This window comes from Prinia subflava, chromosome Z, assembly GCF_021018805.1.
Source record: "Prinia subflava isolate CZ2003 ecotype Zambia chromosome Z, Cam_Psub_1.2, whole genome shotgun sequence".
NCBI lineage: Eukaryota > Metazoa > Chordata > Aves > Passeriformes > Cisticolidae > Prinia > Prinia subflava.
In genome coordinates this window covers 33,055,421-33,073,795 of record NC_086283.1, presented here as the reverse complement: position 1 = coordinate 33,073,795, position 18,375 = coordinate 33,055,421, and the positions used below count along the sequence as shown (strand labels likewise).

The 18,375-nt window shown below is 46.4% G+C and overlaps 1 protein-coding gene across 1 annotated transcript in view; it reads left to right on the top strand.

The window, feature by feature from the left end:
- Positions 1 to 10,433: 10,433 nt before the first annotated feature.
- Positions 10,434 to 18,375, top strand: part of APC (APC regulator of WNT signaling pathway) — a 119,622-nt gene continuing 111,680 nt past the window's right edge. Inside the window, exon 1 of the mRNA XM_063423787.1 lies at positions 10,434 to 10,733. The gene's annotated coding sequence lies outside the window, so the exon portion shown is untranslated. The remainder of the gene's footprint in view (positions 10,734 to 18,375) is intronic.

Genomic DNA, 18,375 nt, shown 5'->3' with positions numbered 1-18,375 from the left:
GCTGGATTGCCCACTGGTGACCCACACCCAGGTTTTGCCTTTATAAAGCAGGGGGAAGCAGAGAATTTTGCAGCTTTCGTTAATAGATTGAAGCTACAAATGGAGAAGCAGGTCACAGATTCCAACCTCGTTGCACCGATGCTCCTGGAAATGGCAAAAGCCAATGCGAACTTAGCCTGCAAGCAAATCATCCTCAGCCTCCCATTGGACCCACCACCGTCCCTACCTGTGATCATAGAGGCCTGCATGCAGAGGGCACCCCTGCTGATGTCGACACAGTCACCACTTACTACACCTCTCAAGAATGGGGCTGTGGCAAGCCCAGCCACTGCACCAGTACCAGCACCCGCTCATCAGCTACCAGCTAGAAGGGACATGAGTAACATCGTCTGTCTACGCTGTGGGAAGAAAGGACACGTGGCACGTTACTGTTGAGCCCCCTACCCGCAGGGAGCTCAGCAGCAACAGCCTGGACGAGTAAGCCCTTCCCAACAACAATCTCAATCTGCTGCTCCTCAGACAAAAAACTAAGAAGGCAGCGCGGCCCTGCCCCGCGCAATGACAGAAATGGAGCAGGGGAGAAAGGGCCAGTGAAATATGGACCAGCTTCTGGACATGACGATTTTTTATCGGCCTTGACTACTCTTGACTGGGTCCCTCAAATGCGTTCTCTCTTAGTCATTTTAACACCAGTTTTTTTTAATTCTAGGGAGTGGACGCCTGTGCAGGTTTGCCCTTTGGAGAGCCCATTGTCAGACCAAGTCCGGTTCTGTAAGTACTTGGTCGTTGGAGACACCAAATGCACACCTGCTGAGATTAGGGTGGCACCTCTCATCATGCCAGGGAGGCTCGACAATAGCTACCTAATCTTAGTAAGTTGTGTCCATCCTCCTTTCTTCTTGCCAGCAGAAACCACAGTAGCTCAGGCAATCCCCTTCCCGGAGACTGTCCGGGTTGATGAAACTGCCCCGGAAGTCTATTGGGCAGAAGCGGTGGGCGTAGACAAACCTACTCTTACCTGTACCCTCACACTGAATGGGGAGAATGTTAATGTCAAGGGTGTGATGGACACGGGGGCAGATGTCACGATCATCCCTGAAAAGGGATGGCTGTCGCATTGGGCATTGCAACCCGTGGCAGGCAAGATACAGGGCATAGGGGGTGCTCAATTGGCTTATATAAGCAAGGACGTCGTACAAATTACGGGGCCAGACGGCCTATTCGCTAGTGTAAGGCCGTACGTTACCAACTATAAGGTACCCTTGTGGGGGAGGGATACCATGTCCCAATGGGGAGTCAGACTTGAGATCCCGAAAACCCCTCGGGACTTTTTAATATCAGTCACAGATGAGCGCCCCGCCCAGAAACTGAACTGGACTTCTGACTTACCAGTCTGGGTAGATCAGTGGCCGTTAAATAAGGAAAAGTTAGCGGCGCTCAATGAGCTTGTGGAAGAGCAATTAACACAGGGACACATTGAACCAACGTTTAGCCCCTGGAATTCCCCGGTCTTTGTTATCAGGAAGCCGGGGAAAAACAAGTGGCGGCTCCTCCACGACCTCAGAGCTATCAACAATGTTATTGAGGACATGGGACCCCTTCAGCCAGGGATGCCTTCCCCTACGATGCTCCCCCAAGATTGGAAATTGGCCGTTATCGATATTAAAGATTGATTTTCAAAATTCCCCTACACCCTGCCGACGCCCCATGGTTTGCATTCTCAGTTCCCACCACCAACCGAGAAGCCCCAATGAGAAGATACTATTGGAAAGTTCTACCCCAGGGCATGAAAAACTCGCCCACCATTTGCCAATGGTATCTTTCTTCATTGCTGTCCCCACTGCGTGCAAAAGAAAACCAAGCCACTATCTTCCATTATATGGACGACATCCTTGTGTGTGCTCCAACCGACGAAGACCTACAGCGTGTCCTTGACCAAGTAGTCAACATTTTGACACTTGCAGGATTCATTCTCCAAGATGAGAAGGTTCAGAGGATGCCTCCTTGGAGATACCTGGGTCTGGAGATTACTGCGCGGACCATTGTTCCGCAACAATTGGCCCTGAACAGTAATCCCAAAACCCTAGCGGATCTCCACTCCCTATGTGGGACTTTAAACTGGGTCAGGCCCTGGCTAGGCATCACTACTGAGGACCTAGCCCCCCTTTTCAATCTATTGAAAGGGGGAGTAGAGCTTAGTTCTCCTAGGGCACTGACTCCAGAGGCAAGAACCGTGCTGGAAAAGGTGGGAAACATCTTATCCCGGAGACAGGCACACAGATACAAACCAGATCTTCCTTTTCAGCTTATCGTCTTAGGTGAGTTGCCACATTTGTATGAGTTATTATTCCAGTGGGACCAGGACCAGAGGGATCCACTCTTAATCATAGAGTGGGTGTTCCTCAGTCACCACCAGTCCAAGAACATTACTATGCCACAAGAGCTGATGGCGAAGCTTGTGGAGAAGGGGAGGACACGTATCAGGGAACTGGCTGGATGTGATTTCTCGTGCATCCACCTTCCAATTGGACTTTCTATGAAAAAGGTAGGATCACAAAAGTTAACCAGGGACATGTTTGAGTTCTTGCTTAAGAATCAAGAATCGTTACAAGTTGCTCTTCAAGGCTACAGTGGGCAGGTTTCAGTCCAGGCCCTGGCACATAAGCTGTTCAACGCAAAATTCAAATTGACTATCAAAGAGAAACAGAGCCGTAGGCCTCTGAAGGCCTTGACAGTGTTCACGGACGCGTCTGGAGCATCTCACAGGTCAGTATTGACCTGGAAAGATCCTCAAACTCAGTGATGGGAGACAGATGTTGAGGAAGTTGAGGGCTCTCCTCAAATCGCTGAGTTAGCCGCAGCTGTCAGGGCATTCAAGAGGTTTGCAGAGCCATTTAATTTGGTTACAGATTCAGCCTATGTGGCGGGAGTTGTAGCGAGAGCAGAGAATGCAGTTCTTAAGGAAGTGCCCAACCAGTGTCTTTTTGATTTGCTCTCGGAATTGATTTTTGCTGTCTCCCACCGAGAGCATCCCTTTTTTGTGATGCACGTTAGATTGCATTCTGACTTACCTGGTTTCATTGCAGAGGGGAACCGCAGAGCGGACTCCCTTGCTGCCGGCGCAGTTGATCTCGCTAACGTGCCCGACCTTTTCTGACAGGCCCGCCTCAGCCATGAAATGTACCATCAGAATGCCCCAGCTTTGGCACGACAGTTCCATTTGCGGAGATGCCAAGCGAAGGCAATTGTGGCAACATGTCCCCAGTGCCAGAAGTTAGCCCTCCCGTCGCTAGGATCAGGGGTGAACCCTAGAGGGCTCAGAAGTTGTGAGATCTGACAGGTGGATATAACCCACTTTCCACAATTTGGAAGGCTCAGATATATTCATGTCTCTGTGGACACCTTCTCGGGTGCAGTTTATGCCTCTGCCCATGTGGGGGAAAAGGCAGATCATGTAAAAAACCACCTGTTACATGCATTTGCTGCGTTAGGGGTTCCTAGGGAAATCAAAACAGATAATGGCCCAGCATACATTTCCAAGGCTCTGAACGAATTCCTGCAAGAATGGGGAGTAGAGCATAAATATGGCATCCCTCACTCCCCCACTGGTCAAGCCATAGTTGAGAGAACCCACCAAACTCTCAAGCAGGTGCTGCTCTGACAATGGGAGGGCGCGAGAGGCCTTACCCCCAGTGAACGGGTATGTAAAGCCTTGTTTACTATCAACTTCCTGAACTGCAGTTTTGACAACCCGCTTCCTCCGGCAGTCAGACATTTTCAGCCAGCGGACCTGAACAGTAAGGAACGCCCACGCGTCATGATAAAGGACCCAGAGAGCAGGCAAATAGAGGGACCCCATGAGTTAGTGATGTGGGGGCGTGGATAGGCTTGCGTATCCACCCCTCAAGGGCTGCGGTGGATCCCACAAAAGTGGGTAAAACCGTATGTCACACGCCATCCAGTCCGTCCCCCGGATGGGAATGTCACGCCAGCTGAATCCATTTTACAGAGATGGCCCGAGGACCCTTTCCAATTCCCTCAGTTCTCCCCATTTAATTGACCCTCCTTTGATTTCTTTTGCAGAAAAAGACCTATCTCCAGCATGCACCCCCTGAGAACGAGTGCAGTGTTCCTGATCCTTGCAGTCGGTGTTTCTGCGTGGGTCGTCCCACAGCCACGAAAGAATGTGTGGGTTGCTCTGGCAGAAGCCATGAAGCAAAAACATATATGCCTTTCTGCCTCGTCCACCGACAATCCACTCTCAACATGTCTGGTAGGAGTTCCAGTTGATGTGGACAAATTCCCCGCCTCATTATTAGACTTGAGAAATAGAATACATAAAAGGCCTGGAAAGGTGTGTACAATTCAGGCTGATTTTAAAATATATCAAGTTGCCCTTCCAATAAAGCAACCCCTTGTGTTATGGACCGAATGGGTCCGATCTCTTCCCAAAACCCACGAAGAACCCCAAGAATTTGAACTTTTAGGTTCATCGTTGGCAACCCATTTTGTGTTCACTTTGATGTGGATCCCCCATTCCAGTTTACCCCTCATCACCTAAAACAGTACAAGGAAACTTTTACTGCAAGCAAATGGTGTACCCATTTAGCACGGATTCCCCTTCCCTCTACCCAAGATGATTACCCCCGTTCCCTTGGACCAGGAATGTTTTTAATTTGTGGGGATAGAGCATTTGCTGGAATTCCTACTCACCTTGTCGGAGGCCCATGCACCTTGGGTCAGTTGAGTCTCTTCACGCCCAACAACACGCAAATTGCTAATTGGCGGAACGCATCACAACCAATTGGTAATACAAACAGTATTAGCCCATTGGACAGACCCAAAGAAGTTTCAGAAGGTGCAATGAAATTGGCATTGAAAAAAAGAGATCTCAAAGATCTTGATGACAGTTGTGATGCCGAAGTAATACACTGGTCAAAGGCCAAGAGAATTGCTGCTTCGGTTTTCTTGCCTTGGGTGGCCGCAGCAAAGGCTCTTGGAGAATTAGGACACTTAGAATGTTGGGTAGTGAAGCAGGCCAAGTTAACATCAACTGCACTAAGTGACCTCCTACAAGACGAGCAAATTACCAGACAGGCAACCCTGCAAAATCGCGCGGCCATTGACTTCTTGCTGCTTCTACACAACCATGACTGCTCCGAATTTGAAGGGCTTTGTTGCATGGACCTGACCAGAAAGAAGAAAAGTATTGACTCAACCATCAAGGACATGCAAGTAATGATATCAAGGATCAAGCAAGAGACTGGAGATTGGCTTTCCCAATTGTTTTCTGGATGGGGAGTGTCTGGATGGGTCACCTCCATCATTCGTTCAATTGTGTGGATTTTTGTTACACTATTTCTCATAGTCTTTATGCTTGGCCTGTTTAAAAAATGCTGTTTATCCCAGTTATTCTCTGCCCCTTCTGTTAATGCCCTTGAACCTGTCCCAGAACCTTCTGCCCCTGGCTATGGAAGAGAAGACGAAGAATGCCCCCAGGAACCTCCTAACCCATGGTTTCAAGACATTTACCCCCAATAATATTATCCCTACCTTCATTTGTAAAGAAAAAAAGGGGGAGATGTGGTAATCTGTTTGAATAGTTCATCCCTTTCCTCCCTGTTAATGGTCTTGCCCTGGTGTCACTCAGTTAGAAGAGTTACTTTACCCCACTCCCACTGTTTGTCTATCACCCAGGACCAAGCCCAGCTCTCTAGAATGTTCTCCCCAGTTTGATGTTTCATAGGCTGGCTTGTCCCAGCCACTCCCCTGTTATGCCCTGATTCAACCTTATGCCTGTTATTCCCTCCCTCCTCCCCTCATGTTATGTGATTGGCCCGAGAATGTATCCTCTTGTCTGTACCACCCCTGTTCAAAAAGGCTGTGCAAGCCTTTGTCCTGCGCCTGTGTAGCCTGGTTCCCTGCGGATAATAAAGTTGGTCCGGAACTGCCTGCACACTGGTCCTGTGTCATCCTTTGCCAATCCTCAGCCATGCAGCCGCTGCCTTGACAGCTTAAGGACCTTATCACTACCCTCCTTCTCCTGGGGGCTAGCTGGGATTGGAAGGAGTGGTCAGTGATAGGGCCCTTCTTTGGACTCACCCCAACAGCTCCATGCCTTACTGTGTTGAGAGCCCAGAGTGGAGTCTCACCAGAGCAAGGCAGACGGGTAGAATCCTCTCCCTCCCCTGCTGCCCACAGGGCTTTGGATGCAGCTTTGCATGCATACTTGGCTTTCTGGGCTGCCAGTGCCCATGGATGGCTCATATCCATTTTTTCATACTCCAGTATCCCCAAGTCCTTTCTGCTCTCAGTCCATTCATCCCCTTGCCTGTGTTAATAGTGGGGATTTTGCCAAGTTAGGTGCAAGACCGTGCACTTGGTCTTGTTCAACTTCATGCAGTTCACATGGGACCACTCCTCAAGCCTATCAAGGTCTCCCCAGGTGACATCCCTGCTCTCAAGCTCATCAGCTTCATCACTCAGCTTGGTGTCATCTGTCCACTTGCTGAGAGTGTACACTCACTGTCTCTCTCATTGATAAAGCCATTAAGTACGATTAGTTCCTTGAAAGACACCCCACATTACTGGTTTCCACTTGGACATTGAGCCAATTACTGCAACTCTTTGTATGTGGCCACCCAGGCACTTCCTTCTTTGTCCTACAGCCCATCTATCAAGATCAAATCTCTCCAAATTAAAGATAACAATGCTGGGGAGCGCAAGAGCCCAAGAAGCTCTCCAGGAGAATAGCACTCTCTCTTGGAGAGAAAGGCAATCATCCCTGTGGGGAGTCTCCTTGGTTCATGTTCTAGCCTGATAGGGCGACCTCCCTAGAGCATAGTCCCATGAGCCCTTGCCCCCATGTTAATCCTTTATTCCCCATTGGTTAAGGTTACACTTCCCTGTTATCCTGCACCCTGATTGGTACACACCCTTCCCCTGATCGGTTGGTTTTTCAATCCGTGTTCTCATAGGCCCTAGTGGCAAGCCCTGCCCCCTTCAGTCCCTATATAAGCAGGGCATTTTTGAGCCCTTAGGCTTCTTTGGGGTTGTCGGTTTCTGAATAAAGAAGACTCTGGAGAATCATCCTGACTCTCGCCTCTCCTTCCTGCTCCATCTGAAGAGGAGAACTGCCCGGCTGAGCAGTTCCACCCGCTCCTCCTCAGAGGGCACTGCAGGCCTCTGAGCTCGGTTGCCTCTGCAACCACTCTCACAACTGAGCTGAATCACTGGGGACTGCCTGTGCCTCTGAGGCAAGGAGCGTCCTTTTAAGGACGACTTGCCGTGGAAGGACGCGGCACCCCGAAGTCTTGGGGTAGCTGACCAGAGGCGGTCAGTGGCCTTCGGTGGACACCCCCAGGCCACGTCAGTGGAGGACTGTACCAAGAGCTTTACAGAAGCCCATAGCTCTTCCTTGTCCACTGGTACAGTTACTCCACAATAGAGGGCTACTGTGTTAGTCAAGAGTAAATCTGTTCGAAGACATTCTCATAAATTGGATTCAAGAAAAGTTGAATGTGGGATTGCATTTTATGGAAATGGTTTGCTCTTGTTCACCCCTGGAAAATGTATGGTTTATTCCAAGTCTGTAACCTCCCTGCAGTATTCTGTATCTGTAACCTGATTGGCTGGAGAATGTTACCGTGCCCCTTTGAACCTCGGTGTTAAGAGTGCTAATGCAAGGGGTCTCACCCTCTTTGCCCCTCTTCCCCTGGAGGCCTCCGGATGCTCCCCTTCCCTTCCCTTCCCCTCCCTTCCCCCTCTCCCCTTCCCTTCCCCCACTCCCGCAGGACCATGCTCCCTGCCTGGAGTGGGACTCTGAATAAACCCTCATCTCATCAGCACCCCACCGGCGTCTGAGTCTCTTTGCCTGCCAGCACGGAAACAACCACGACCCAAGGACCCGGGGGTCTCCCGGGGGACCCTCCCCAGGAGCCCCCCAAAATTTAAACTACAACAGTTGAAGGTTTCTCTCCTTTTATGAAGTGGAAGGTTATTGTGTGTACCAGAGACATTTAAAATTGTCTTTATTTAGACTGTCACACAGCTGAACGTTCTTTGATTTAATCCAAACTTGTTAGAATATAAAATTATTATGATTCTCATCCTTCAACTTCTAGGCAATATACTAGCAAAACTAAAGGTGACTGAAAAATATTACCAAGAACAATTGTCTTTCAAAAAAACATAATAGTGTAATACATTATATTCCTCTGTAAAAGATACCATTTGGAACAGCTGAATCACAGAATCATTGAATGGTTTGGGAGGGACATTATAAAGATTTTCAAGTTCCAAACCCCCTGTCATGAGACCCCCATTAGAACAGGTGGCTTAAAGTCCCATCCAGTCAGGACCCAGGTTTGAACACTTCCAGGGATGTGGCAGCCACACGTTCTCTGAGCAACATGTGCCAGTGCCTCAACAGCCTCATAGTAAAGTATTTCTTCCAGATATTGAACTGTGCCAGTTTTTATAATATTGGTCAAATTTGTATCAGCCTATACCTAGTTATTCATGATCACGGTTTGTAGGATATAGTTTTATGACACTTGAAACAGTGATAATCATGACACAGCAATGACAGAAATTGCAATTAAAAATTATATTCGGATCCCAGGAAAATTTCACTGCTAAATCAAGCAGAGAAAATGATATCAAAACGTAAAATGCACAGACACAGTATCATCAGTTATGTACCAGCTTTCCTAAATATGTGTTTAACACTCACAAACATTTGTAGTTTGACAGCCTTTTGTGACGGGCTCTAGTATGATCTCTGCCCAAGACAATTCCTTTGATAATGAGGCGGCAGAACTTGTCTTGACCAAAATAAAGAGAATGGAAAGCTGTAAAACACTGCAGGTCACATCAAGGCAGGAAATGAGGACTAGAAAATAATTTGAGGAACACCTTGCAAAGGATGCTCAGACTGGTAGTAACAAGGTCTTTACATACATGAAAAAAAAGAACATAGTTACAAAACTCATGAAATGGGTTAAAAGCAAAAGTCTTTACTGGGGATTACTCCTACTGGGAGTAGGAGGGATTGGTCAAGGATGGCAAAGCCAGTGGGGAAGCTCAAAAACTTGTCTGCCCCAGGCTGCATTTGGAGATGCTGGGGATTCATGACACCAGACCTGCCTCCCACTGAGGAGAATGGGATCTACATCCACTTGAGTAACTTCACAGGAAATAGGAGCCTATATAGGAGAGAAAAATACAGGCTGTGCAAACATTTCACCTGTAAGTGAAGGAAGTCATCCAAACTAGGCAACATTGAGGCACAAGTGATGAGAGTCCTCAGCTACCAAACTGTGAGACTACTGGTTGCGGCATAGAATGCACCCTCATGGTTGGGAGGTGGCCACCAAAGCATCACTGCCATGACAGACTCGAGAGCTCGAGAGGGAGAAACTTGAGAGGCTGACCTCATCTATTGTGAAGCTGAACCACTTGTGACAAAGCTCACTGAGCACACGGGGTTCACAGGGAAGGTTTTATCCACGTGTGACCAGTGACAGACTGCCTAGAGAAGTTATGGAGACTCCTTCCCTGGAGATGTTTCAGAACTGTCTGCACACAATGCTGTGCCACTCACTTCTTGAGCAGGGAGGTCGGACCAGATGCGCTTCTGTGATATCTTCCAACCTTGCCCATCCGGTGATTCTGTGATCTTTAAAGGGCAAACTGCCTGATTGCCTGCTGCTTGAGGGTCTCAAGAAATGCATCACGAGGGTCCATCCCTTGTTTTCCTTCAGCTTCCACAGTGCCCGTGGGCACTCTGAGCTTTCCGCCAGCATCCCGTCCCTCCCAACACCTGAGAGCTGTTCGCACCCACGCCTCAGCAGGGACCTGTGTTTGATGCAACCCCGGCAGCCCCGGGCTCTCACTGCCCGCCAGCCACTCGGACCGTGCCACGCCGCCCACCTTCTCTGCCAGGGCAGCGCAGCCGCAGCCTCAAGAGACCGACCCTGAGTAACCGGCCCCGAGTGACTAACCGGCTCTCCACGACTGATCGACCCTTCGAGGGTGACGGACCCCGGGTGACTGACCCTGACTCTCATCGGTGCGACGGGCCCTGTGAGGGTGATGAACTCCGGGTGACCTGACCCTCCGGGGGTTACTGACACTGGATGACCAATCTTCGGCAAGTGACTGACCCTGAGTGGCTAACCCTGAGTGACCAACCCGCAGCAGATGACTGACTCGGAGTGACCGACTCCGAGTGACCAGTCCCGGGTACTGGACGAAGTCCCCACGCCCCGGACCCGCCGCAGCAGGTGCGCGCTCGCGGGGCGGGGCGCGCCCCCGCGCGTGCGCGCGGCTGCCGCCGAGGTCCCGAGATCTCCGCGGCCGCGCCTGCGTGCGCCTCTCTCTCCTCCCGGACAAGATGGCGGCCGCGGGGGCACGGGCCGGGGGCGGCGAGTGAGGGACGGGGGGAACCTAGCTCTGGTGTTGCGGGTGAGGGAAGGCGGCTGCCGGGCAGAGACAGCGGCAGGGGCTGGGGAGGAGGCGGCCGGGGGTGCTTCGGAACTCTGCGGCGGGGATGAGGAACCGTGGAGCCAGGGCACGGAGCGGGTGAGGAGGGAACGGGACTGCCCCGTATGCGCGGCTGCCTGGCGCCCTTCACTGCCCTGCGGTCGGGGCACAGCTCGGCAGCTCGGCGGCCCGGCGGAGACGTCGGAGCAACCGCGGCGGCGCTGGCTGGGGCATAGGAAGGCGGACAGGTGAGTGCTGGGACTGGGAGGAGTCCTCGGGGCGCTGACCCCGCCCGGTCCAGTACGTGTCACTCAAAGCCCATGCAGCCGCTCTGATTTTCTCTTTGTTTTGCAGTATCGCGATGTAATTTGGCGTCATTTAGTGGTTTGGTCCTTCAAAGTAAGTGAAAGCATTCAGGTACTCCATAGCTAGAATACCCCTGGAATACGAAGGTTGCGTTTTAGGAAGAGCTGAGCCGCTGTCTCCTGTGTAAAGATATTTAAAGACCTCGACCTGCAAAAACCTTAGTTAAAAACTCCACTATTAAACGAGTCATTAACCTCGAATCTCTATGTTAGGCGGCTTTGTTTCTTTGTTATATGCCCTCTGACCCCCGGTCATGAAGGGCGGGCCTGTACAGGTGTCTGTGACCACAGCCTCAGATTCTCTAGTAATTTTAGCCTTCGTGGCCATTCACAGCTTCAGAATTGACTGGATGTAAAGCAAAATAATTCAGATTTCTGTAAATATCAGACTTCATTGAGTAAGTGCAGAGAAATTAAGATGCAGGTATACTAAACTACCTGACTTGTTCGCTGCTGCCTTGTGTGTTTCCCCCCACCTATAAACCATATAATGGTGCTGACCTGTAGAGCTGTAAGACAAGCCTTTTGGTAAGGCTGTCACAGAAACTTTTTAAGTTTCTGAAAAAATAAAACGTAGTTCTGCAGAATCTGTTTTCATATCCTTGCTTCTACCAGCTACTGGTTGAAGAGGAGATAGTTCTATGTGCAGAAAGAGAAGCACAGGTTTGAAAACTTTGCTTCAGGAGTACTGCCAATGTTTTGGTAAGTTAAAGCTACATCAAGAGTTAAGTGAGGTCATTAATTATTAGGTCATTAATTGAAATGCAGAGAAACGGAACTTTTTCTTTTCCACATGGTATAATATTACATTTGTAAACTGTCTTTGAAAAAACTTGTATGCCGGATAGATTCATCCAGTCTTAAGCACTCAAGAAATATTAAAGTGAATGTTCTGAGATCATTGTTATGCTTCAGCTTCAACTTCCTTGATTTGTTTTTTCTTGTAGTTACAGTGAAGACTATTTATAGCATAGTTGTACCCATTGACAAAGGCCTTGCAAGTACTTGCTCTCCTTAGATGCTTTAGGTGTCAAAAAAGTATATTTGGTTAAGGATGTATATGTACTTGGTTGCATAAAGAAGAAAAAAAAATTGTGGACAACCATATGGTAATGTAGTTACTGAATGGTTTTGTATTCCTAAGAAATACAATAAGAAACTCTGCTGAGCATAAAGCATTTATGACAGCTGGCCTTTATGCACATCTTCATGCAATGAAACTGATGCTCAGGTATGTCAAGTGTTGGTACCCAGGCATCTGTTGCACAAAATATTCCTCACGTAACTGACATCACAAATACAAAGGGTTTTTAGAACATACAATGGATACTGTCAGCAGTGTGCTATGGTACTGTGTGCAGTGAGTTTCTGATACCGTTTTGTATCAGAAAACTAGTAGCTTTTGTAAACTAGTAGCTGTTGACCTAACAAACACTTGCATTTTGCATATGCAGTATCTCAAGTATGCTTAATACACAAATATATACATTTTATGTCTAAAAATCAGTGTAAGAATTTATTTTTCATAAATACTTCTAGGTTATTTTTAGAATCTTTTCTATCTAGATAACCTCTAGAGTAAGGCAGTTATATCTCTCTAACATGGTATTTAAAACTAAACATCTTAGTTAACAATAAATCTTTCTTAATCCTGTCATGATCAAGAAAGAAGATTTTGATTTGACTCACTTTATCTTAGCTAAACTATGAAAATTCCTTTTTTCTGCACAAGCAAAATAGGTTCAATTGGTTTTTAACAGTTGACTTTTGTAGTGCTTCAAGCAGCTCAGTAATATTAAACAGCATTAGTCACACAGGTGTTAGAGGTATGCTTTTGGAAATATTAGCAAGCTGTTTGAAGTATCATGAGTGCATGAAATACCATGAAGAAGGGCTGAGGGGGCAGGGCCTGTTTAGTCTGGAGAAGAAAAGACCATAATCACATCAATGTCTGTAAGTATCTGAAGGGAGAGTGTCAAGAGAATAGAGCCAAATTATTCTCTGTGGTGCTGAGCAATAGGAAAAGCAGAATGGGCAGAAACTGATGCACGGGAAGTTCCATCAGAATATAAGGAGGAACTTCTTTAGTGTGCAGATGATCACGCACTAGGACAGATTTCACAGAAAGGCTCTGCAGTCTCCCTCACTGGAGATACTCCAGGACCTGGATACAATCCTCAGCAATGTGCTCTAGGATGACCCTGCTGGAATAGAGGGGAGGGACCAGATGAGCTACTGTGTTGCTTCTACCCTTCCTGTGAGTGGTAGGTGAAAACACACCACTGATCTAGGGTAGTGTGCATCTTGTCTGGACTTCTGCAGCTTCTCAGAAGTTATTCCATAGCACTGTACAGTAGAAATCTGTTAATTTTGTGATCTTCTCTCACAGTTGCCTGAAAGCCAATGTAAGAATCCTTTGGGATTTTATTGTGCCTCATATTCTTCTTTGAGTTGTCGCACTATAATTGGGACATTAGAAAGTAATATGTAGTCTTTTTATGTCAAGCTACCATATTTTCACAGTATGGTTTTAGTAATTTACAGGATATTGATGGAATAAGCAATCATTTAATGAACTGAATTTATGTAGGTAATGAGCTTGGTTAACATTTCATGTTTTAATGGAAGTATCAATATTATGAATGTTAAAAGAAAAAAGTGTATTAGGATTATTTTATGATCATTGAAGTGTATTCATAGTTTCCATGATCATTGAAGTGTATTCATAGTTTCCATTATAAGTTTACAAATGTATGTACTAAACATAAAGAATGATTGTATGTGAACTCTGCTGGGAAATAGTTGTTACTGATTTTTGAGTGAATCTTCTAATTATTTGCTGTTCAAGCTCATAGCATTTTCATAATCCTTTTTTTACCAGTATTGGCAAAGCAAACCCCCTATTACTTCATAGCCATAACTTTGACACTGTTCAGATTAACATACCCAACTTAAAAAATTTCAATACCACACACTATTGGGATTTTGGTTCTAATCAACTTGAATTGACTACAAATGTAACTTTGGTTAAAACAGTATTTAAAGTAACTGTGATGGTTATTTCAACAGCAAATCATGGTGAGCTGTCATAGAATGTGAATCGTTGCATGATTGCTATTGAGCTTTATTTGAAAGTTAGCATTGAATTGCATCAGTTGTAGCTGGGTGATAAAGTTACTGGGCAGTGAGCATTTGCTCAATATTGTACGTCAGTTTAACAGGGATAGTGAAGGATAGGTATGTCATTGGAAGAAAGGTTAAAAAGATAAATACATGTTTGGATTTGGTGTCTCCATGTGCTACTGTAACAGTACCTCTGATAGTGCTTGCTGATCATGGTAACAAAGATAGTATATGCTAATTTAAACCGACTGTCAAAGATTAATTGGGTTCATTTGTGTCTTAAAGCAGTTGTTCTTTATTAAATATTAGTCATCTGTAGTGGAAACAAGAAATTTTAGAAACATTAATGCTTTTTGAGATCTGAGAGAATTCACTTTGCCATTACTTCCACATGGATTTGCAGAAGATAAAGAATAAAATTCAGTAGACAGGACTATCATCTGAATAAGTATGGCAGTTTTGGCTTGCCAATTTAAGTTTCCTGGCCAATGCACCAATTATGTAGTGGGTTTAGTGCTGGCCAAACACCAGGGCACCCGCTACAATTATTTACAATTATTATTTATAATTATTTACAATTATTTACAGTTATTTACAATTATTTACTCTCTCTTTTGCTGTGAGATAAGGGCTAGGAGGAGAGCAAAGAATGCTCAATACTTTAGGGGTATAAAGAAAACTTTATTAAACAGAATGAAAAGAAAAATAAAATCAAAATAAACCTTCATAATACTTCTCCTCCCCCACACACCATTTTTTCTTTTCTACTGACAATGTAAAGAGACAAAACCTGGAACTTTAAGTCTGTTTACCATCTCTAAAATAATCTTTCTTCAGTCTACTTGGGGAGAGGAGTCTCTCTTGCCATGCCACGGAGACTTCTCCACAAGAAACAGTTCTCTTGTGGCTTCAGTGTCACAGTGAACCAGCTGCCTGGGAAAGGAAAGTCTATTTGCAGTGTGAAAACTCCCTCCCATGCCTTGCAACTTTCCCAAAGCTGCTTTTGTAGGCCGTGTCAGCTTATTGGGGTGCGATTTTAAAGATGGACTGTTAAAGCATAAAAACAAAAGTTCTTTTCATCAATCTCTGGGAACAGAGGTCTTCCGCTTTAATTCCCAAGGCAAGGTTTCTCCTTTCTCTCATCTCTCTATATTCTGTTCAAGCTTCTCATTGAATTACAACTGCTTCAGCATCTGCTTGCTGCAACACTGAACACTGGTGCCTTTGCTCATGACTATGGTAGAATGTGACATCCCCGCAATGCATTCCATGAATTTACAGGGAGAAAACCAAGTTCGATATATCAAAAAGATATCTTCACCATAGCCTCATAAAAGAATTTCAGCTGAAGAATAAGGCATCTCCTCAGTCCCCTCCCATCTAGAATTTGACTCGCTCTTTACTGACCTCAGTGTCTCATGTTCTCTCCACGTGTCCTCACCCCATCTCTCACCCCTTCCCTTTTCCGATTCAGGAGAGAACTGGCATTCGCAAGTCCATCACTTCTCAAGCTTTATCAGTCAAAACAGCTTGCAGCAACGAAAGGCCGATCTCATCCAGACTCTGCAATGGAGAGATCACTCGACATGTCTCTCACTGCTGGTCACATGGTCTCCACAGACACTGTACGAGCCATGCCAACCGCTGACTGTACTCTGTGCTTTCCTTCATGCGGAGCACCGAAACCAAGAAAAGCTGCTACTACCACTTTTGTCCTTCTGTCCGCAGCATAGCTGGCTAAAAGTGGCTAAGCAAATAAAGTCCATTGTGAGTCATGCTGAGGCAGGCGCAGTCATGCAGCACCGCACTGGTCATGCCAATCCTGGCTGCGCAATCCCAGTCTGGGCTGGTGGCAGCCAGTCCTGGCCCCAGCTGCTCCTCTTGGTGCTGGTCCTGGCTGCATGATTGCTTCTGGCGCCAGTATATACCCGTGGATGGCATGGACCAGCAGGCTCTCCCAAAAGAGGCCCAGCCCCAACGGCACAGGGCCCAGCGGGGTTCCTGGGAAGGGCCAGCACTGCAGCAGAGCCTGGTGTAGCCTAGCTGTGGGGGGCCCTCATAGGCTTGGCCCAACCCGACTTGACCTGTTCAAAGGCTGGAAGCCGAGAGAGTTTTTCCTGGGCAATCGTGTCCTTAAAATGTGTTTTGTGGAGGTGTATTTAACTCTTTTAAGTGGTTTAATCAGGTGTCAGTCTTTAAAACTAGCCAATTGATTGGTTCCTCCAGGTCCCCACAGGGTAACCACCCCTGCAGCCCAGGGACTTTCTCCCTCAACTGAAAACAGACTTCATTAAACCACGACAATAAGTAAATACAGCTATGTTAGAGGACAAGTAGTTTGATTTCTCTATGGAAATGTTGAACTAAAACATTGAAGTTTAAATATCAATAGCATTTTGATATAGCATTCTTAAGTGTAGTATTATTCTTCAGGGGTGCATTTTAACCTTAAACTGATAAAATATTAATCTGTAATGGAAGAAGAGACCTTATTCATGTAGACTTTATTTTCAAAATAAAAAGAATTTAGGCTGTGCAAAATAGTATAATGATACCTCTCTTAATGCAGTGATTTTTTTGAAGCTACAAGTTTTATATTCTTACCCTCTAATAGAATACTGGTGACATAGTCAAACATTACTTAAGACTTTAGCTTTTTACACATAGGTTAAAGTCTTGGAGTGAAAGTTGCTTAATTTTCTGGAAACCAGATATCAATAAAAAAGCTCTTATTTGTGCTGTTAATGGTATGATTGTTGGCTGCTTTAAATAGATTCTGAAATGTGCTGAATTTCACAAAACTGAGTTTGACTGTTAGTAGATTGGGCTTTTTTTGTAGTAACTGGCATGTGAAGGGAACTGGAAGAAAAACTAGGACTTCTCATTGTTGTGTGACAAGAGTGCAAAGAAATCATGAAAGCATAAATTGTGTGAGTTGGCTTTCCCTTTATTAATGGAAAAAGGTTCCCAGGATCACATGAACGTTTTCTCTTCTCTGAAACCCCTGCTATGGGAGAGTCCACATTGCTGCAGTTCTTCTATTTAAAAAACTTCATCCAAGAATTTCTTTAGAACTAAGCAATAATTTTTCTTATGGAACAGTGTTAAAATTTTTGATTTAACACAGTTTTTGGAGAAATTTAGGCATATTACTCAAATATGGCTACTTTGTCTCATTGTTCTCTCACTTTAAGTGAAGTAAGTCATAAAACTCAATATAGGACTTGGTTGTGCTTTGCTGTTTCTTGGAGTAAGATTTAAATTTATTTGCATACTATAAGTAGAAATTCAGCTGATGAATGAGAAACATTTCCCTCAAGCCCCCATTGGCTTGTGTTACAGACTGTACTGGAGTTCATGAGTTGAAGACTCTGTGTGGGTAGTGAGGTGACTTCTGATTCAGGTTTGCCAACCTGACCTCAGTGCCAGGGCAGGCTGTGGAGTAGGTTGTGCTGAATGCCATCCTGAGCACATGCAGGATGACTAGGGGGATCAGGCCCATCCTATCTGGGATCCTGGCATGGATTTTTAAAGGCAAGTCTGGCTTCACCAACCTGGTCTTCTATGACAATGTGAATGCTTGGTGGATGGGAGAAAGGCTCTGGTTGTTGCTTGCCTGGGCTCTAGTAAAGCCTTTGGCACTATTTCTCATGGCATTCTTCTGGAGAAACTGGCTCATGGCTTGGACAGGTGCTGTGTCACTGGGTGAAAAACTGTCTGTATGTCTGGACCCTGGGAGTTACATCCAGCTGGTGGCTGACCAGTCCTATTTAGTGGAGTGTTCCCTCAGTCAGTCTGCAGACAACACTAAGTTGGCAGGAGTGTTGATCTGCCAAAGAGCCAGTCAGATCTGCAGAGGGATCAGAACAGGCTGGATCAGTGGGTGAGGCCAACAACCTGAAGTTTAAAAAGAGCAAGTGCACAGTCCTGCCTTGGGTCACAACAACCCCTTCAGCTCTACAAGCTCTGTTAAAAGTGGCTAGAAAACTGCCCAGTGGGAAAAGGACCTGGGGGAGCTGGTCAACAACAGGTGAATGTGAGCCAGCTGTACCAGGTGACCAAGAAGGCCAAGGTCATCAGCAATAGGCAGCAGGAGCAGGGCAGTGACCGTCCTCCTGTGCTGGGCACCACTGCGGCCACAGCTCGAGTGCTTTGTCCAGTTCTGGCCCCCTCTGAAGTAGAAAGACATTGAGGGGCTGGACTGTGTCCATAGACGGACAAGGGAGCTGCGGAACGGGCTGGAGCATGAGTCAAATGAGCAGTTGAGGGAGCTGGGGATGCGCAGCTTGGAGAAAAAGAGGAATCAGCGGGAATTATATTGCTCCCTACAACTGCCTGGAAGGAAGTTGTAATGAGGTGGAGATCTTTTTCTGCCTGGTAACAAATGATAGGATAAGATGGA